At 41.3% G+C, this 22,403-nt stretch overlaps 1 protein-coding gene across 3 annotated transcripts in view; it reads right to left on the bottom strand.

Annotated features, from left to right (window-relative positions):
* The window catches only part of adarb1b (adenosine deaminase RNA specific B1b), a 130,465-nt gene that overhangs the window by 27,961 nt on the left and 80,101 nt on the right, over positions 1-22,403 (bottom strand). For 2 of the 3 annotated variants that reach the window (XM_071545541.1, XM_071545543.1), the window contains one exon: positions 20,038-20,083. The gene's annotated coding sequence lies outside the window, so the exon portion shown is untranslated. The remainder of the gene's footprint in view (positions 1-20,037; positions 20,084-22,403) is intronic. The other variant, XM_071545542.1, reaches the window with a different exon arrangement.

Below are 22,403 nucleotides of genomic sequence, written 5' to 3'. Positions count from 1 at the left end.
AAACGCATTGTTGATTTTGTTATTTTCATAGGATTTGTTGACGGTAAGCAATGCTTTAAAAAACACCAGCCTTATCCTTCAATGGTACGCACTCTACCGGTTGAGCCACCAGGGCACCCCCAAGGTTTTTGTTTTTAAGATATCATGTAATACAGAATTAGGCTATATATCTGTCAATAGTGTAGGTGAGGAGGTTTGAAATTTTGCTGGAGACCTGTGAAGTCCCCTTCAAAGATCCTTGGTCATCCTGCATCTCACTTTGGGAGCCATTGGTGTACATTGCAGCTCGGTAGGAGTCAATACCAGCAAAAAAGTTAAAAGGCAATATGTTTGTAATTGGTCTCAATTACATGGCAATTGGCCCACTGATGGAATGATGGCTTCTAATTGGTCCCCTGACAAGATGATAGCCTCTGATTGGTCTGATTATGATCTCAACTTTGGTGTGTTCAAAGTGCCACTGACATGGTGCCATTTCACCTAAAAGGTTTACTCTTTCTGGTGATTTTACAGACATAGGCGAAGCCACTTCAGCTTCAAAGCACTTACTTCCTTTACCTTTTAATTTTAGTCTCTCACCTTTCACTCAAACGATGTGTGGTCCACTGTAATTGAAAACAACCCTCTTATTTTATGAGAAGGCTACAGACGTAGCACTCTAATACAATGTAACCATGGAATCAAATGGTACCATCTGACAGTGTCAAAAAAATCCTCTAATGTGGCTATTAAAGGTTTTTACTTTGATTTAATTTAGATTTTTGAAATTGGTTATTTGAGGGGTGAAAAAAAATCCCAATTTAAAATATTAGTTTGTTATCTAAGTATCAATTAGCATCTCAAAACAAACTTTGAATGCCGATAGAGCCATGCAACTCCAATCTCGTGAAATGCCACTAAAAGTGGCCACTAGCATCTTGTTTTTGAGCAGGGAGCCATGGCTTCTTGTGTGTTTAGACGCCTCAAAACAGTCGGCTGAACAATTCCTGCCTCTCCAAGTTTCTTAGATGGGAGTGTTAGCAGAGAGCGTCAGTGACACCACCACACACTTGGGCCCAGCGAGGGAATCTCCTCTTGTCATCCAGACTATATTAACAGCATATTAAAAGACAAAAGCCTCCCGCTTCAAATCAACCTGACATGCTGGTGTGTTGACAGGACCGAGCGTATGCAAGACAAGCTCTGAAAACAGCCCCCGCTTAGCTCCTCCGCCTGTCACAAGCTGACACAAACAGAGAAATAAGCACAGCATGCATCGTTGCACAAGTGCAGCCTTGTACGTACTTTATCTCCGCAATCTAAATGTTGTTCTCCGCGCCACTGAAGAAAACTCACACTATCAGAGCGCTCAGACACTGAGAAGTCACTGAGGTGAATGAGCTAACACATGCAGCAAGCATAAACATCAGCTACCTCTGTATGAACATGTGCCAAGATGTGGATTCAATACATACATGTATCTGAAGGCTTCACATCCACAGATAAAACAGTGGAGAGGCTAAACTCAAACTGCAGCTTTGTGGTTTTGGTTTAATATGTGATAACTTCTTTTCATACATGGATAAAAGTGTAATATTATCATGTCCCATTGCAAAGTAACAATAAAATGTGTTATCTGTGAGCGTTAATATGAATTCTGGCGGTCTTAAGTTTTGTATTCTTACTTGTTCCCTACAAGAATTCCTATAAGCTACAATAAGAAACAATAAGAAGTGGGAAAACTGACTTAATGATGGTCTGACTGTTTGTTAATTTTGTTGCCATTTAGTTTCTTTTCTGCAATTCAGGTGTCTTTATTTGTTTTGTCTTTGTTTTATTTTATCTTCAGTAGTTGCTTTTGAGGCAAGATGACTTCATAAGCCTCTTGTTTTATTTCTATGTCCCACAAGCTGCATTTTTTCCCCCTTTTTTTCCCCCTTTGTCTTTTGTCATTTTAATATGTGCAAATGAATAAACTACACTGTACACACACAAGATACATGCTGGGGTGTGGGCCTAATGGATGCAAATATCTGAGTGATTCACATTTGATGCGTGTGTGTTGGGATATGTTTTTTATTGGGAGCAACCACTTTTTTTCTGTTGAAATATGGCTCATAATATTGTATTGCCTGGGTGCACAGTAATTGATGTGTCGAATCCTTTTATTTAATATAAATTCTTTGTTCTGGAAGAGGTGATAAATGTATTACTCTTACAGATATTACCATAGTAGTTCTGTAACTAGCAGTGGTTTAAAAAAAAGAGGCTGTTTCAATATTAACATTCATTTTTTGTTGGAATTTAGTATTTTTCTTTGTAACTTTTAAAGCACGGCCACCATGCTTTAAAAGTTACTTTAACACATTCCAAAGTCTAGACTGAAGACTAAATGTGATCTGGTATTTACCATTAGAGCTCACAGACTCTGGAACAATCACTACCAAAAATTAAATTTTTACTGACATGCATTTACATAAAAGACTGCAAGAGTTCAAGTTTGTTGTGTTTCAAATTGTTGATTTTAAACTGTCTATATGAAACTATGTGCATTTTGATATATATTTGATATTTTATCTGCTTGATAGTCTAATGTAATCTGCTAAGCTTGTATAAACTTGCTTGCAGTGTTATCAGTTATCACTAGTTCTTGTTTACTGACGCTATTACAACGTACAGTATATGTTGGCCTATTTGAACTAAAATTGCTAAATCTGCTGAAGCTAGCATTGCTTTGTAAGTGTGCAGTTAAATGTCAGAATTTTGCGGAGGAAAAAAAGCTACACAAATACAGATAACAAAGGTGCTTGCGTGCATTAAGTGTGATAACATTGAAGGTGACTGCATAACATTGTGTTACTTAAAGGTGCCAAGTTTCAGTCATTATCATATCCTTAGCATCGAATCCTTGGTCATTTGCCCCACACGACTTGCTTGGCCAACAGTCTGTTTAATTGACTGCCTTGGTCGGACGGGCTCTCTGGGGTGGCATGGCGGCTGGCAGTGGCATGCCAGGCCTTGCTGGGTAATGGACCAACACAGAGGCCCAGCTGGGAGTTGGAGGGAATAATGGGCACTGCCCCCGCACACCCACTATCACTTCAGCCCCCAAGGCACTGCAAGTTCACAGTCACATTGCTCAAATTCATGTTTGATGTGTGCCGTTTATGTTGCAAGCAATGCCACGACAAAAAAAACTGTTAATGAAAGAAAGTAGCTCTAACACATGACAGTTGACTTTGTTCCACTGACATTAATTCGGAATTTGGTGGGGGTGTTTTTTATAGATTATTACATCTGATAGAGTGGATGTTGAACACAAGGATCATTGAGGTTTTTTGTGTTTGCTTTTTTTCAGCTTTATTTACCCAGGGGAAATAAATGTTGAGCATGCATGTTATTTCTCAACACTCCCCTACTTCACATTAATACAATATCACACCTGGGAGCTGCCCAGTACAGCCACAGTCTTCTACTGTGACACAGCAGTTAGGGGTTAAGGTGCCTTGCTCAAGAGCACCACAATGGTAGTTTTTGAGGGAAGGGAGAGCATTAATAATTCAATCAAACCGTCCAGACTGTCTCAGCTGCTCCTGGGGTTTGAACCAGCAGCCTTTCAGTAACAAACTGGCTTTTTTAACTTTCGGGATAATGTTGCTCTCATTGTAATTACAAAGGGGAAACCCAAGACAAGGATGAACAATGCTCAATATATCCAGTTGTTATGGTAAAAATGACACCAGAAGCAACAGCAGATTCTTAGCTTTTCTTTCTCTTGCTTGGAGCATTGGGTGGGTGGGTTGATGGGCACCAATCACAGGTAAGTATTCAAAAGAAATACTTAATTTGGTGTACTTTTCTGTGAGATAATTTGCCTGTCTGAGATCTAAATTAACCCCCACAACCCGGCACTCCAAGTAGCTTAAAACAAAAGCTAAAAATGATCTTTGAGTAGCATTTGACCCTCATTTGATTAGGCACAAAGAAAAACAGTTGAGTTATAGTTGAAAACTAACGCTTCCCTGGGATCTCTTGCAGTTAGGCAGCATATAATGTACGTAGTAACTGTATTACTTTATCTTTAACTTCATCTTTCAATTAACTTCATCTTTCACTTTCTAATTGTATATAATCCATCTTGACTGTGAAAAACATCAACAAAGTGCACATTCTCATAGTAGTGAATCGTATTTCTAGTTACTCTAATTGGCAGGGTTATTATAGTTTGGGATTTATCTGTCAATTTCAGTTGAGTTTTAGATAGTTTTCAGTGTGGGTTTGGTAGTTTTTAGTTCAGTATTTATTTAGTTTCAGTTCTAGCAACAGATACTGTGCAACACAGACAGTAAATCATATATTCCATTTAAAATTTATTTACATGAATTTTTAAATTAGCGTTCAATAAAAATAGCCAATAATTATTTTTTTACACTGCAAGTAAACAAAAATATGAAACTAAAAACATTTCACCTATAGATTTATTTTATATTAGCTGTACAAGCAGACAAGATAGTTCTAGTTCAGTTTTTGCTTTTTCACAATGAATTTAATTCCAGTTTACGACAAGGTTATTTAACATTTAGCTTTCCTTTTAGTTTTCGATAGTCTCAAAAATCTCATATCTTAGTTTAGCTCTTTTTTTGCTTCTTTGCCTAGCACTTCTCTCTGATCATTCGATGGTCACAGGAATACTGCTTACAGTCCTTACTATTGGTTACTTGTAATATTGGGGATGTACTGTAGGTATTGAAGTTTTTCATGCCGCTGCACTCTTAGTATCTCACTATGGATAAGAGCATCAGCTTAATGCATATGATGTAAATGCAAATGTATTTGACTTAAAACTCCCCGAAACACTCTGAGTTTTGTCAAAGCTGAGAGCAGCGAGTTTTTGGTCGGGGAGACGGAGAGAGGTGGAGAGAGGGGGGAATCAGTCTTTTATTGTGTTCCAGACTTTAATATCTGACAGTCGGTCGTTCATCATCCCGGACCGCTGATGGTGAGAGAAGGGGAAGGTGGGGAAAGCAGAGGCAGAGAGTATCAATATGAATTTTTTATTTGATGGGTTTTATGGGAGATTGCATTTCGGAGGGCTGGCAGAGTCAAGGTTCAGGGAGAGCGAGGGAGGGCGAGAGAGGCCAAGTAATAATGGGAGAAAGGCCAGGTAAGAGATATTGGTGTCCCAACACACATGTACACACACACACACACTTTTGTTCACAACATTCAATGCACTATGCAGTATGTGCAACAAAAGGCTGCATGTCAAATGCTCAGTAACCGACTCCCTCAAATTTTAACATTTTGCTTGAAGCTGAACTCTCCTCATGTATTTTTTTTCTTTTAACCACGCACTCATCTTTCCCTGTATCACTCTTATTTTGCTCTCTCTTTCTTCCCCACTCTTTCTTCCCCATGTCACTCTCTCAAACAAACTTACACACACACACACACACACACACACACACACACACACACACACACACACACACACACACACACACACTTCTTTGGCTGGCTTCAGGTGTGGTCATAAATCATCAGACTGAGTAGCTATGATTTCCCCCCAGCACTAGTAGAGCCGGGGGGGGGGGGGGGAGGGGTGTGTGTGTCTGTGTGTGTGTGTGTGTGTGTGTCTGTGTGTGTGCAGGGGTGGCGGGCAGGAGAGGAGGTTGCAGCTAAATGGCTGCCCTCGCTTCCTGTGCCCATCAAGGCCAGGACGACTGACTGCCCTGCCTCTGGGGGTGACACACTGGAAACAGCCGGCATCAGTGACACACACTGACACAGACACAGAAACACACACAGACAGACACACACACATACGGACACAGGCAGACAGATAAACAGGTAGTCAGGCAGAAAGAAAGACAGACACACGGTCAAAAAAATTTTTGGGATGTGGAGTAGGATAAGAATCACTTTTTTTTTCAGGGGTCATTTTTTGCCTCCTCAATCTTATTTTTAAGGGCAATTTGGTCCTTTTCAGGGTTTTTCTTGAACAATGATCAAATATATTTGAGTTGCATATTGGCAAATAAACACTCAGTTTGTACCACTAAGATTTGTTTTGACTCTTTCCCACTGTTGAAAACTCACTGCAGGCCTTCAAGAATGGGGTGGTGCCGATTTCCCCTCTCTGTGCCATCTTCAGATTGTTCAGTTTTTTTTACGATATTAGTTGTTTTATTTCTTATTGGCGCAGTGGTTTGTGTGGAGTCAGCATTTTTTTCTACCGCTGGCTGCATGGTGCCAACATATTTTACTCCTTCAGGTTGCGTACATGGTTGTTTTCCGATTAAAAACGACTCTGAATGCACTGGAAAAAATACTCCAGTTATAGGCTCTCATGATTCACCTATGGTGGCCCACAGGAGACATCATTCATATTCTCGTGTAAATATTTGACAACTCAATGAAAAAAAAGGGTATTCCTAATTATTCCTCGTTTTTAATTTCCTGAGCATTTTATAAACTTTGAAGGGCATTTTTGTCCCAAACCCCCATTAAGATTAAGATTAATATTAATATTAAGATTGCACTTTATTTATCCCCTAGGGGAAATTCGGGTGTCACAGCAGCAATGTACAGTACAATGACAGAACAAAGTACAGGGAAGGTAATAAGACACAAATACAAATAAAAATATACATACCATAGAAAAACTATAAAAAACTATGAAGATAAATAATATAAAAATATTAAAAAGTGTCACAGTGTAAGTGTATTCATAATTGTGGACACTGATGCATACACATATTTCAACTGAGACACACACACACACACACACACGCACACACACATGCACAGTCAAAACAAACACGCATCTCCTGCCTTCATTGGCCTGTCATAATATCCATTTTTAAAAACCCGGCTTTTAACTGCTCCCAAACCCACTGATAACACACACACACACACACACACACGAACATGAGCTCTTCTAGTCATCAGCCAGTTTGTGTGAGATTTTCACCTCTTCTATCTAACTATGTACACATCACTCACGCCAGGCACTCTAAATAAAATATATTACTGTTGGAAAGAGCAGCAAGGAGCTATACACATCCTGACCAGGTGCTTGATACAAAAGATGAGAAAATGAAAAAGAGAAAAGACACCCACACAGTAGACTGACGCTCCCTTAGTGGATTATTCAGCAATGTTTTAGCCTTGTTTGGCCTTTGATCAGTATGCATCTAATGAAACAGACTGAGACAATGAGGTAGACATCATTGGCTACATTTACATGCACACAATAATGCCACACTATTGCCAATACTGCAATTAAGGCAATAGTTTGATTAAGTTGTTGACATGATTGTGTAAACTGACAACTCCCCACAATAATCCTGTTTATATGACTGAAGTATTTATTTTGATTATCCAGAGAGAATTGGAAATTGTTTTTTTTTTGTTTTTTTTTAAATAACTTGTTACCTGGCCCGGCACTATCACATTTAACCAAAACAATTACAGCCTTGATTCTGCTCCACATAATGTTGCTCGTCGCACACATAGGCCTATTTCTATTGCAATTAAAAAATGCAATGCTTCAGGCTGTACCTTTGGGAAACCAGAAGGAGACGATTTGAGATGATTTGAGACGATGATCTGCACTGTATAAATTTGGAAGCTGTGTGGAATAACCTACCGAGTTACAGCCAAGGGGTTTGGTGCGCACAAAATAAAACAGAAGTGCATGTACCTATTTTGCAAAAGGTTGGTGGTTGCGCAAGATTTAATCAAGGTACCCACATTGGTTGAGGTGTGCGTAACTGTGCAGCGCTTGGAAAATGCGCACCACATCCCTCAAATTAGAGGCTGCAGATGAAACGCATACAGCTGTCCTGCCCCCTTCAGATGGATATAGGGATTTCATCAACCAGAATATATCCTACAAGCAGTTGTGGATGACAGATATTGGTAAAAATCACCCCTTAATCTCACCCAGTACAAACTACAGTTCTCTCTACCTCCACATAGCATGGTGAGCTGGACACATGTGCAACTTGACCACCGTTCAAGAAATGCGACTAAATGTCCTAACTGGTGACTGTTATTGTGATTAAAATCAGAATATTCCACATACGTTACTGCGATTAGGCTTACTTCGATTAAGAGCATGATGGCATTAACATAATCAGAGTATGGTGTTTACATTGGCTCTGCCTTACTCACATTATTGTTTTAATCGCATTATAATCACATTTTTGATGTGCATGTAAACATAACTACTGATGGACATGCAACAAAGAAAGAGGAGAACCAGTGCAAAGTTCTAAATCAATCATCTTAAAGTTTTTCATGGTCCTAAGTAACAACTACTACACCGTGTCAGAAAGTACATTATTTGTAAGTTGTCTGCACAAACTACCAGGCCAAATTTGTGGTATATGGTAATGTGCTTGGCAAATAAAATAGATCCTGATTCTAAAGACGCCTCAAGACAGTAAATTATCGATGGCAGGGGATGATCTAAAGTAAAAAACTGGTTCCATAATTAATGAATACATTAATTCATTGCGATTGAAATGATCAACATTCAGGTCTGGGATGCATTTCACATTTTTGGGAACAATCCAACTGGTGTAAGCCTGAATATACCTGATAAAAAACCCTTTGACAGTTGCGATCGAAACTTTCCTGAAAAAACCAGTAAGGGAGCATCACTGAAAAGTGCAAGTGTCTTTCTCTATGTCATTTACTTTTGGAAAACTCACAACATGTTCTTACCCTCCATCACCAAAGACCACAAGGGGAAAATACTGCTTGTTTGTCCAGCAGGACCTGGAAGGAGAGGGAAGCAGGCATGGTGGGAAAGAGGGAAAACAGGCTAGTGGTGGTGGAGGGAAAAACAGAGGGAGAGAGAGAGGAGAGAAACAGATCGAACAAGGCTGAGAGTCCAAAATGAGGGATCGAAGACGAGGAGGAGGAGGAGGAGGAGGAAAGAGAAAGAGAAAGAGGGGGCAAGGAACGGATAGGGAGCCGGACAGAGACAAATGGCCAGGGGAAATGGCCAGTGCAGGAGAGCCGGCCTATCAGACGGCCCTCTCAGCCGCCCTAACACAGACTGATAGGCCCGCCGGACAGCGCTACCACTCCAATCCATCCCATTCCAATCTAATTCCTCCCTTATCCTCTGAAATGACATTTCAAGCCTATATCAAGCCTACCTAACTCATCAGAATGGGTGATACTACGAGTACTTTTAGTTTTAGGCCTGATCAGAACTCTCAAAAAGAAAAATACAGGATGGATAGATGTGACTATTAAAAGTTGAGGAGGGGAGAGAGGAACAGACAGTACAAGTATTCAGATGGAGAGAGCAGATCATTGTTAACTCTCCATGTATGTGGCTGGATATGCGAGTGCCACCGTCGCCATCCCACCATCCCATTACTTTCCCCAATAAAGCTTTGGCAGCCCAGTGATTACCTCAAGGAAAGCGAGCGAGAGGAAGACTTTTAATAGAAATGGAATTGGGGTTTTTTTTTTTTGTAAAGTCTCTCTCTTGTGGCAGTGACCAGGTAATGCAGCGTAATGGAGTACACGTGTGGGCCGCTGGGGGCCTAATGGAGAGGGGTCCTGGCGGAAAGGGGACTGCCTGTCGTTTTGCCTGATTGAAACTGATGGGACACGGTAAGGGGCCACGGAGTACGGCCACCCAACATGGCCCTCTCTGTCTCATCAAACACACGCACACACACACACCTACCTCAGAGTCCATTATTCAATTTGGCCATTCTAATGACCAGTGAATTATGCTGCCAGAAGCGATTTGCCTTCCGAGCCCAATCGCCAGACTTACACGCTTTCTTCCACTCTGCGTATTAAGAAGCGGCCCTTTGGACACTGACAGCCAATGAACCTCCTCCAATCAACTCTGCAGTGAAACTAGTTGGAGGAGCTCCATTGTAGCGGAAGGCATGTGAGATGTGCGATGTCTCTTAGATAATGAACACTTGCGTCAGCGGGGTATGTGTTGCAAGTATCCGTACGTGTAGGCTGGCGCAGGTAAAAAAGCACTTTGCTATTAGCTGAGGATCAAACGTTTACATGACAGATGTGCAAAGAAGTGAGACTAACCAGAAACACAATGAAAAACACTTTTTATAAGTCTTTAAACATGCTTTTACATCATGGCTGAACCAAATTTAGACACCTGTTTTGTATTTTTGTTAGCCTGTCATGTTAGCCTTGTTAAGGTTTACATATTTGGCTCGTTCCTCTTTTAACAGACTATTCAATGGTAAGACTTAATAACGTAGTAATGCTACGTTATTGCTGAGTAATGCTATGAGACAAAAAGAGAGACTGATATCCACACCATGCCGGTAACTGAGCTGAACATTCAAGTATGTATCTTTAAGAGCCCAGAAATGATACTTGATGTTTGTGCTTGCTGTGCTCAATCGTGCATCACATCTTACAACAGAAACTTACACTGCTATCTGTGAAAATTTGCACGCAGCAGAAAACCATTAAATCAAATGACACACAAATGTTTATCCAGAGTTTTACAAGCTTATTGTGACCTACATAATTGTCTAATTCATAACAAATACATAATGAATACGCACAAAGACAAACCTTAAGGCTAAAGGCAAAAGTGAAGGAGGCAAAATCAGTCTAGGCAGGGAATCTATTAAGGATAAAGAGGCAGAAACATGGCATGGGCGTAGATGGGAGCCAAACAGAAAATAAGATGCATCGCAGTGTGATGGTTGGCCATGCCTATGTGTTTACCTCCCATTTCACTGTTTATCAATCCACTATTACTGTAATCAGTTTTGTTACCGTTTATAGGCTAAAAAGGGATCATTTACTGTATTTTTCTAGCACACTTCTTCTTTCTTGAAAATAAGTTTGCAGTGAGCTATAGCCATCCAATGATATGTGCCTAGTAAAAACAAAACATTAGTTAGTAAACCTAAAAAACAAAATAATCCCCAAACATCCTATCGGGTGGATAGATTGTAAAACAGAGAAGGCACAGATGAAGGAGCGGTCAGTTCAGCCACCATCATGCTTACTGCACCAAGAGCCTTTCAGTTTAGCTCATGTACGCCCACACACTGTGCAGTGAGGAATTGTCCCCTCTTTCTTTATAGATTCCTTAGGTCCAGGTAGCAGATTTAATAATAATAAAACCCCTCTACTTTTGCTTTCTTCCATCTCTTCAAGGTTGTCGGGTGGCTGCCTCTCCTCTTTTCACAAGGAGCTGTAAAATCTATTTGACAGCTCTGATTTATGACACAGCATAGGCACCGAGCGCCTGTGGGGCTACGAGTGTATGTGTGGGTGTGTTTGTAAGTGTGTGAGTGTGTGCGTGTGTGTGTTTGTGAGTGTGTGTGTGTGAGTGTCCAGTTCACAGAGGACCACCACCAGAGGTATCAGTGCTCAATGTTCAGTCACCCTACAGAGCACACAGGTGAGGCACTCCCACAAACTCATGTTTGCACAAATATACATACACACCTGTGATCACAAACACACACACACACACACACACACACACGCACAAACACAGAGATCTCAGACTAGTAAAAAATGTCTTCCTGGCTTGTGAATGTTGTTCCAAAGAGCTAAACGGTCTTGTTTCCAGTACAGTTGGCTGATTGTGGAGAAATTACAATTACAATTTACAATTTCTCATTTGGCAGACGCTTTTATCCAAAGCGATGTACACATGAGATTTTAATACAACACAAGCAAGGTTGTAGTCAGGAGAGAACAATGACAGTAAGTGCCATAAAGCTAAGAGAAAGCTAAGAGAAAACCAGCTGAAACCATCTAATGCAATTAATGTGTGAAACAAGATAGAAAATACATTCTGGTATGTGACCCAGCTGTAAAATTCCCTGATATTCCTTGACTTCCCCAGAGAATTTATCAAATTCCCAGACTAACCCTGTCTTTAATACAACTCGTTATTCCAGAAATTCCATGACCAGCGTGTGTGTGTGGCTCCATCCCCGAAATTTGCTTCAAAAAAAGTGTCTTTTATCAGCACAGAGCCTGTGCTCCCCACCCCCTCCCCTCCACACACACACACACACACACACACACACGCACACAAGCTCCTCCTCTCCCCTGTCCTCCTGTTCTCCTCGCCTGGATGCCCCAGCTGCTCACAACCAACACTGTTTGTCACATTCAAGGCCAGGTTAGATGCACTGGGATCCTGGTCATCAAGGAAGCCTTTCTGTGTGTGTGTGTGTGTGTGTGTGTGTGTGTTTGTGTGTGTGCATGCAACTATGTGTGTGAGACAAGTTTTGAGCTTCTGAAAATGTTGTGCAAGGGCATGCAAGCATCTGTGCACATTTCGTGTGTCTTTGTCTATGTGTGTGTGTGTGTGTGTGTGTGTGTGTGTGTGTGTACGTGCGTGCATGCGTGGGACACTCTGTCATCTAGCAGTTGAATTTCACACCTCGTGCCTCTGCTATTGTCGGGCCGAGAGGTACTGTTGATGGACAGCTGGGAGAGGACAGGGTGGGAAACGTCGGCCAGATGAAAAGGGTCTTGACAGCAGACAGCGGGAGGGAGAAAGCGTTCATACACCCATAAGAGGGCGAATACAGGAGGTGGGAGGCAAGAGGATGGGGGAGGGTGGATGGACGCCGAAGGCAAGGCAAGGCAAACTTTATTTATATAGCACATTTCATACACAAGACAAATATAATGTGCTTCACATAAAACAGAAAAAATCCATAAAATGACAGTCACTCTCACACTGGTGACACCTCTGGTCAGCCAGTATAACTTCTTTGAGAGTGGAATTCAATTTAGATGAGATCTTGAAGGATTCTTCGAAGGAGCCTAGAGTCTTTCCAGTGGTCTTACCCCACCCTATAGGCAGGCCCCACAGCCCCTATAGGACTTGTAAATGTTCCTGTAGAACAATACACAGATCATCTAAACAATTACAATTCTAAACTTCAATCCATTTTGTGGATCCCGTCAGAGCGGATAAACTACTCACCAGAGTTCCTCTAGACTCCTGTTGGGATCCTGTTTGTGATGCCAATTGATGAATAATTTTGTATAAAATAGGAAAAACATAAATAAAATAAATAAATAAAGATAACACCTGTTACATCTACATACAGATGATTTAGCAGAAGGCCACAGAGAAAAGGAATGTTTTGAGCTGACAGTGGGAGCACATCTCAGTGCTTCTGGAAGTTTATTCCAGTAATTGGGAGCATAATTACTAAAAGCAGCTTCACCTGATTTAGTTTTCACCCTGGGTACAACTAACAGACCGGTCCCAGATGACCTCAGAGGTCTGGGTGGCTCATATCCTAGGAGCAGGTCAGAAATGTATTTTTGGAGCTAAGCCATTTAGCGCTTTATAGACAAGCAGCAGAATTTTAAAATCAATTCTATGGCACACTGGAAGCCAATGCAGTGACCGAAGAACTGGTGTAATGTGTTCTGTTTTCTTAGTACTAGTGCAGTGCCCGTTCGCGCCGCTGCTGCACAGAGCGCTGTTCGCTTGTTTATTAAAAGTTTATTAATATTGAACGTGTCGCGTGTCCAAATTGCACCAAATCCGACACTGCACTTCCTTGGGTCCCCAGCAATACACCCGCCAAGTGTGAAGTAGATTGGACGAACGGTTCTCGAGATATGCGACGGACAGACAGACAGACAGACAGACAGACAGAGATTTTATAGTATGATTAGTCAGAATGGCAGCAGCATTCTAACTGAGCTGTAACCGCCCCAGAGTTTTTTTGGGGAGACCGGAGAGAAGACCATTGCAGTAGCCTAACCTGCTGGTAATGAAAGCGTATATCAGCTTTTCTAAATCAGGTTTTGACATAAGACCCCGTATTTTGGTTATATTTTTAAGATGATGAAGGGCTGATCTTGTAATGGTATTGATGTGTTTGTTAAAATTGAGATCAGCATCCATAATAACACCAAGATTCCTAGCTTGGTCTTTACTCTTGAGAGACAGGGAGTCAAGGTGAGCCCTAATTGTCTGCCTCTTTCCCTTAGTACCAAAGATAATTACCTCCATTTTGTCTTTACTTAGCTGAAGAAAGTTTTGGCACATCCAGTCATTAATTTCCTCAATACACTGAATCAGAGAATCTACAGGACCAAAGTCACTTGAAGAAAGAGATATATAGAGCTGAGTGTCATCTGCATAATTGTGGTAATGACTGCTATTTTTCTGTATGATATGTCCTAGTGGAAGCATGTAGAGGTTGAATAAAAGAGGGCCAACGATTGAGCCCTGTGGAACTCCACATGTCATACTGACCCTTTCAGAGACAAGTCCCCAATAGACACAAAGTAGTTCCTGCCTTGCAGGTAGGTCTTGAACCAATTTAAGACCGGGGGGAAGAACAGTGAAGAGGGAGTTGGGGATGAGGGCTGCGACATATTGAGCAAAAAAATAATCTAGTTTTTGTTGCTGAGTATTGCGATAGCGATATGAATTGTGATATACGTGGACACAGCTGTTTTTATATTATTTTTCTGTGCTGGAGAAACAAATGTGTGTATGTGTTATGTGTGTATGTGTTATGTGTGTGTGTGTGTGTGTGTGTGTTTGGAGGATGGGAGGGTTGAGGGTGAGATGTGGAGGCTTTTCTCTGACATGCGACCTGAGGTAGGGCTGGGCCATATGGTTGAAATCAATATCACCATTATCATAAGGATTTTTTTTCTATATATATACCCCCACATATCTATATATATATATATATATCACAATATGGTTCACGTATGCAAAATCACATATCACATGGTTAAATAATCAAATTAATGTTCGTCCCACTGAACCAAATGGTAATGTTAGGTGTGAAGTTAAACAAAACTGAAATTTTAAAATAATATTCCTACAATAGCACATTTTGTCAGAGTTTTTACATTAAATTTGCTTTTTATCACCAATTCAGACAGCAGAACTGTGTCACAATGTCTCAAAATCATCATATCATCACAATATAATTCCACTGCAAGACCATAAATGATAATATTGAATTATCGCTGCACAGCACAGGATTGCCTTGTTTGGGAAACGGTCTATCAGTTATGTATCTTTTTCATTCAATATTCCTAAACATTTGCATCCACACTGAGGTGCTGTATATAAACGCTAATGAAGTTTATCTCTATGGTGACGGAGGAACAGGTACCCAAAACAAACCCCTGCCCAGCCATCTCCAGGGCCATGAAGTGTCTCTGCACCGGCTAAACACACCTCAGCGGCTTGTGCCGCCTCGCTACAATGGCTTTTCCCCTCCATCAGTCTGTGACAGTCATTAGCGCCACGCTAATCAAGGCTAATTACATTGAGACAGGCAGACACAACTCATTTCTTATCGTGACAGAGTGCCACTGTGTTTGTGGTGCCGGCGACGTTATGCCAACAAAAAAAAAAGAAAAAAAAAAGAAAAACACTGCTCTTAATCAACAGCTTTTGTTGTTGTTAGGTAATGAATGTGACAGGGTTTCCTATTTGATTTGAATTGTTATCGTTGTCAAATGTTATTCCGTCTGTCGGAGCTGGCGTTTTCAGAGGTTGTTAATCTGTTTGTTCTTTGTGTGCTCGCACAATTCTCAAGAGTAAGAAAAAATAGAAAGATCAATAGACTGAAAACCTTCATGTAAGTAAAGTATAAGGTTTTAGATTTTAAAATGTTTCATAGCGAAAGGATTATTTCTAAAGTTAATTATTTCTATTGTTTCTAAAGCATTTGATGTCCACAAATGCATAAATGAATGAATGAATGTAAGTGAATGAATGATTCAAGTGGGAAACGAGGAGGAGAGTTAGGAAGGAAGGCAGGAAGGGAGGGAGGGAGGAAGTAAGGTAAGGAAAGAGGAGGAAAAGAGACAACAGTGTCCTCCTCAGCGATGGATTGTGAGCGTCAGGCGGTGCAGATCCCCCTCCACCCCCCCATTCCAGTTAGAAAAGCTCATTTTGGAGATTTTGCTGGCATGGCAGAAAAGGCCCCTGTTCCCCATTTTCCATATTTCATATACGGCCCATTGGAAAAGCATCGTCTATGAGTGTCCTGCCTTGGTGCATTTATGGGAGATGCATTGGAGAACTTATCCACTGGAAGATAATGCTTAAGTTCAGCATTCTGAATGTCACTGTACTGCATGGTGCTCTGTATGGTAATTCATTTATGAAGCTGAGATAAATTAGGCTCATCTACGCTGCTACTGGTTATGCCGTCAATAAATAATTGTACCATTTACAACCATTAGTCTATAACAGAGTTACAAATAGCGCTGTGCAATTCTCACATATTGCTTTTAGTGTCATTTCATTTTTTGTGCTCAAATTCAAAAGACAAAGGAAGTTTCTATTTTACAAATTGACTGGACTAAATGTTCAAAATACTCAAGTTACACAAAGGCACAAAAAAACTATAGAAAATCCCCAAAAGAGCTGAATCAACATGGATTTTTTTCTTGAATCCAATTTTCTTAATGGAGTGAAATCAGCATCTTGAAGTGCTACACTGTGGCCCACAATATACAGTAGTGGTTCTCAACGTGGGGTCCGGGGACCACCAGGGGTCCTTGAGGGGGTTCCAGGGGGTCCCCAGCAAATTGATGAATTGTTACACTTCACCACTATTCCATTTACAAGAAGTTAACGCATTTAGAGAATGTAGAAGAATGACTGTTTTGATCATAGTTTCACTGTTATCTCTCTTCCTACAAAACAGATAGTCATGGAATTCTGGACAAAATCATATCTAACAATAAAAATAGTCTCAGATTTGGGTCCAAGAGACAAACTCTAATCAAATGGGGGTCTGTGGCCCTAATGTGAACTAAATTAGGAGTCCTTGATATGAAAAAGGTTGAGAATCACTGATGTACAGTATTTTAATTCTGTTCAGAACAGCAACCAGGTGACCCCAGTTAACCCTGTATCAGCAAGCATCCGCCATGCTGAAGTGTCCTTGAGCAACACATCCTATCCTGTCCAGCTGCCCAGCTGACCTCACTGTGGAGGGAACCAAGCGAAGAGATTTTCCTTATCCCATCCTTCCATTCCCTATCATTAAAAGCAAGCGTGTGAAAAGCGAGGGCCTTGGCCACACCCTCACAGCTAGCATTAGCCGCTAACCCGCCCAGAGATCTCAGGAGCTAAAGCGCTAAGCAACTTATCTGAGGGCTTCCAGCGCGGGGGCATTAAAGCTGGCTGAGAGAGCAGGGCAACATCGCCCCAAAAGTCACGCTTAGTCATCGCTTCTCTCAGTACAGTGAAAAAGTGCCACTTTCATTCCCGTGGTGATAAGGAGGAGTGAAAAGGCGGGAAACAGACCTGCGTAATGCTGATGGACGAAGTCAGTCTCACAGTTAGCTGGGCTGGGGTGCGAGTCAGGGACTAAAAATGCAACATCAGCAGCGGTGGATTTACTCGGATGAATGGGCTCCGCTTGACGACTGGCAGCGGAGGGGGGTGGTGGTGGTGGTGGTGGTGGGGTGTAGGGGTAGTGGGTATCAAAGCAAGTGGCTGACACATGGCTAATACTGCCAGTGAGATGGGGCCACCTCAGTAATTACTACCTTCGCTGTTAGGCTAATCCCCAGAGCAGAGCAGCAAACTCCAGGAGAGAAAAGCTTAGAGCCTCTGTAGAGCTGCCTCAGTCTACTTCAATTACACAGAGACAAGGACCTGTCTCACTCCGAGAGAGAGAGGGAGAGAGAGAGGGGGAGCGAGAGAGAGAGAGAGAGAGAGAGAGGGAGAGAGCAAAAGACAGTCTGTCTCGTTTAATAACCAAGTGATCTGATTTTGTCTCTGCTGTAAAGAGAAAAATCACTTTGATTCTTTAAAACAGTTTCTTAGATGCAGGAGGTCAGTCACATTACTAAAGCAGCACTCACCGGACTTCTTATCAGATACATAGGGTTTGGCAGGACAGTGTGAGTGTGTGTGTATGTGTGTATTGCAGTAAACCTACAAGAATTTGGGTGTTTAAGAAAAACAGATTGGGTTTTATCTCATTCAAAGAGAGAACAATCAAAGTTTCGGCACTTCTGTTTTCGCCTCATATTAAGTGACATTTCATTTTCATGATTTGCATTTTATAATTGCATTCATGATTTGAGGCTTCATCTGATTTGCTCATAAATATTCAATGATTACATGCAAATAACTGTTGTTGGCTGATGATGTCGCAAAAATTCTTTATTTAAAACCATGTCTTTTCATTCTGCCAAAATCTATAAATGTATTTCAACTTGAGAATTCCTTGATGGGAAATGCAAGAAGTACACAAGTGTATTTAGTGTCAAATGTAGACAGCTTTTAAAATGAAAGGAGGAATGATTTCTCCACGTCAAAACCATCAAAAAAAATATGCAAATAGTGCTGACAGCACGTTAAATGAGGAAAGTGATAGCGCATGCAATGTGCTGATCTGAACAAAAAAAACTTTTACACATGTCAATATTATTATTTGGAAACTCATCCCTTTTGAAAAGTTATCTGTAGATCGAATATGTCTTTGCATGTGGGTAGGGTTACTTTTGATATCACAAAAAACAAACGTACTGTAACATGCAAACAAGTATTCAAAGCTTTTTAGCTGCAACAGGATTATTGAGTAATCCTATTTCCTTTTCCCACAGAGAACTAACAGCTCTCTAAATCACAGACTACCAATATCATTATCAACTTGTTACTTGACAGAGAAGTGAAAGCAAGGCTCCGGTGCAGCAGGTCCACAGCTCTGCTCCGTTGCCAGTAACTGAATATTGAAAAGTCGACAACAAGCAGCCAGCTCAGCAACACTCTGTCAGTCGGTCAACAGTTTACCTTTGCGCTCGGAGCGTTTCTTGCGCCTCCTCTTGACCCGACGCCGGATGAGACAGTAGTAGGAGCCCAGATTCTGCGCGCCATTGGTAAGAAGGGCCATGGTTCGGTCGGCACTTAAACCGTGACAAAATAAACTGAACAGCTCTCTAACGGTGCTACACTAACCCGGACCGTACACAACTAGAGCTACTGTGAAGACACACACCTGGCTTTGTCTGTCCTTCAACTGTCAAGTCCAGCGAAAGACAAAACCTATCACTTGTCCAGTGTGCGCTGTACAGCTAATACTATTCAGAATTCAAAATGCCCAACTCCACACACCTGCAGCGCTTCTTTGTTTCTCCCTTACTCCTTCCCTTGTACCCAGACTCTCTCTCCCTCCCTCCCCTCGCTTTTTCTCTCCTCCGTTGACTCCATCTCTGCCCTATCAGTAGTCAGGGAGGAGAGGCGACGGAGCGGGGTGTGAAAAAGGAGGAGGGGACTAGCCGAAGAGAGCGACTCCTGTTCTCGGAGGGTTGTGAATTCTCACAGGGAGCCGATTCTATCCCTCTCATCCCCTCTCCAACTCTTCCCGACGTCTCCGGCAACAAGCAACACTCCGCTTTTCTCCATCTCCCCCGCAGTTTATCACGGGTTGTTGGTGACTCTCTCTGAGCTTTAACTGAGCTGAAGTTCTCTCTCTTTTGATACTTTTTTTTTTTATTGAATACGCACTTGCACACTGAATACAGCTCCCTTATTCTCAAACACACACATACACTCGCATGCATACACAAACAGCCTCAAGTCACAACTTGAAATATGCTAATATGAAGCAGAGTGAAAACATGTTTATCCCTGCAATGTTGTGCTCAATTTTCAGCCTCGTCCTGTTGTTTAGTATAAACTTGTGGGTTTATATTTTATTTTTGCTTGTATTCTCTCTCATACTAGGAAACACACTAAAAGCAGGGGGAACAGAGGCCACTAAGACAATAATACTCTACTTCCCTCTAGTGGTTATCTTCTGTAATTACATTTGTGATACATCAAGGATACTGAACCCCATTAGTAGATGTTCCAAGCGGCAAATTTTAAGGGGTAGACGGCCCCCTAGCGCTTGAAAATATTTGTGACAGTTGTGAATAGTGAATATTAGGCCAAGGTCATTAAACAAACGCAAAGGATGTGTGGAGAAAGAAAGAAAGAAAGAAAGAAAGTAAGAAAGAAAGAAAGAAATGGAAGAGAAATGGAGAGAGTTAACAACCACTCACCTACTTTGGCTTTGCTGTTTCTGTAGAAGTGTGAGACCTCAGAGACCTGAGGGAGAGACAGAAGACATTCCAGGTAAGCAAACACAGATTTTGGCTGAGCTTGTACAACTGCTGGATTACTGAAAGTTAGTCATGTCAAAAACAAACAAACAAACAGAAACCTATCCTGCCAAGCACAATGGCACCAGCTGAACTGATACAAGGAGGCGGTGTGTAATATGCATCCACAATACTGAACAGGTGGCTGATAAAGAGGAGAAGACAATGAAATGCACACTGCTTTGATGCTCCATTAGCAGTGATTCAGCAATGTTTCCACCTCAGCTGGTCTTTCTCAGGCATACACCGGTTCAATTGTTTCCAAAGAATGGTGTTCCAGGCCAGTCGCAGCCTCTGTTTAAAGTAATGAACGCAGGTTGTGCCAGTTCCAATGAATGGATGTATTAATTAAGTGGGGGATCAGTTCTTACACCAGATCCACCCCTGCCATTGATAATTTGTTCTTTGAGGCTTTTTCAGAAGCAGGGTCTGCCCTTACCCAGGACCTTGACCTGGTGATTTGTGTAAACAACTTAAAAACAAATAATGTTTCCACAAGTTGTAGTAAGTTATGAGGATGGGAGATGGATCTACTGGAATTTGTCAATGTCTTGATTAAGCTGTTTCAGGAGTGTAGCACTGTTTCTCCTCTTGTGTTGGGATCCATCAATGATGTATCTCTCCCGTCTTACTCTCTCCTTTTCTCTTTCACTTTTCATCTGTTACTTTCATGAAATGAGTTTATTGCTGCTCTGTCTTTATCTAAAACTACTGCTGCTGCCTTTCCATCTCCTTTCCAAAGGAGATCCTGGATTTCAACAAGACTAACTTGCAAAGGTTAAATAAAAAGGCATAGGTACAGATAATAAAGGAGGTTAAATAAATATAGAAATAAAATGTGTTGCCTGGGACATGAACAGGTCAAAGGCTAGGTGATGTTCTAGACACCTACACAAACACCAACACAGTTAAAACACTTGTAGGTGATAGGCCTAAATATCAACTGTGGTGCAACAGAATAGCAATGCTTTTCTCCCAGATGGTTGAGCATTACCCTTCCATCAATGACAGTGTACAGGGCAAGAAACTAACTTGATTTACTCTTTAGTACTTCACCAGCCAGATAGAATTTTAGAATAGAAAATGATTTCTAAATCATGGTTGGCTTCCTGGTAAAGAGGCATAGACAGTTATAAGCAATGGAAAAACATAACTAGCATTTGGCTATTGACTGGCGGTAATTTTCCCCACTGCAATCTACTGCATGCCAAGCTGCATGAATACACAATGCTTTTTTGTGTATACATGGAGTGACATGTATACTCTACTGTCTGTCTTCTGTCTGTCCTGCGTTGTGCCAAGTTTACTCAAGTTGATTTGTGTCCCAGATTTCATTAACAAGAAAACTCTGTGTGCATCACATAAACATAGAAGCAAAACACAAGCAAAAGTAGTGCGAGCCTGCCATAAAAACACATATGACATGGAGGAAATATACATATACTGCAAACATATCAGATGAAGAACCTTCCCTCCCAGAAAGCACAGGCACACACTGATAAAACCTAGACCTAGTCAAAAAAGAAAAGATTTAAAAGCCTTCTTTGAAAGGGGTTTGTTGGGGAACATCTCAGCTCCAGAAACTGAAAGCTAAATCTGAAAGCTGGATCTAAAACGACCAGATTTCAACCAGATTTCATCCTTGGAACAACTAAGATGCTGCAGCCAGAAGACTTGAGAGATCTGGCTTATATCTAGTAAGCAAGTCTGAAACGTATTGTGGTGCCAGTGTGTACTTGTGTCGCTAGGTAAGTTCTCAATACATTAATTCGCCAATGTCACCAACATGAACGCCTACATTTATTGTACTTGGCGATAAATCGATTCTGATTTTGCCATGTGGATCCTCCCGCTGCATGAGGCGGCATGTGAAAAATGACTTGAAGCTGACAGAGAGCTGGCTGTAAATATCAACAGTAAAAGTCTACAGGCGCGTGTAAAAAGACTTATACTGTATTTCTTGCAGGGAAAAAAACAAAACAAAAAAAACAGCTCGACCCCAGCCAAAGCCAGAAAGCTCCAAAGCCATTCGAGGATATAGCAGGGGGGGAATAGAGATGATAGTAAAAGAATAAGAAGAGGAGGGAAAGTAGAGATAGGAGGAGTAAAAGCTTGAGAGGAGTAAAGGAAATGAGAGAGGGGGGGATATAGAGAAAAAAGCTTGAGTGAGAACATAAGATAAAGAAACAAGAGGCAAACCAGACCAGAGAAATGTAAATGAAGAGAGAGAGAGAAAGACGGCGAGCGGGAGTGGGATGAGATGAGGA

The sequence above is a fragment of the Centroberyx affinis genome, unplaced genomic scaffold (assembly GCF_046629955.1).
Source record: "Centroberyx affinis isolate AG114_WGS23_722 - 3 ecotype Tasmania unplaced genomic scaffold, CSIRO-AGI_Caff_v1 ptg004951l_1, whole genome shotgun sequence".
Classification (NCBI taxonomy): Eukaryota; Metazoa; Chordata; class Actinopteri; order Beryciformes; family Berycidae; genus Centroberyx; species Centroberyx affinis.
Note: the sequence above shows the minus strand (reverse complement) of the source record. Positions and strands in the feature narration are given on the sequence as shown.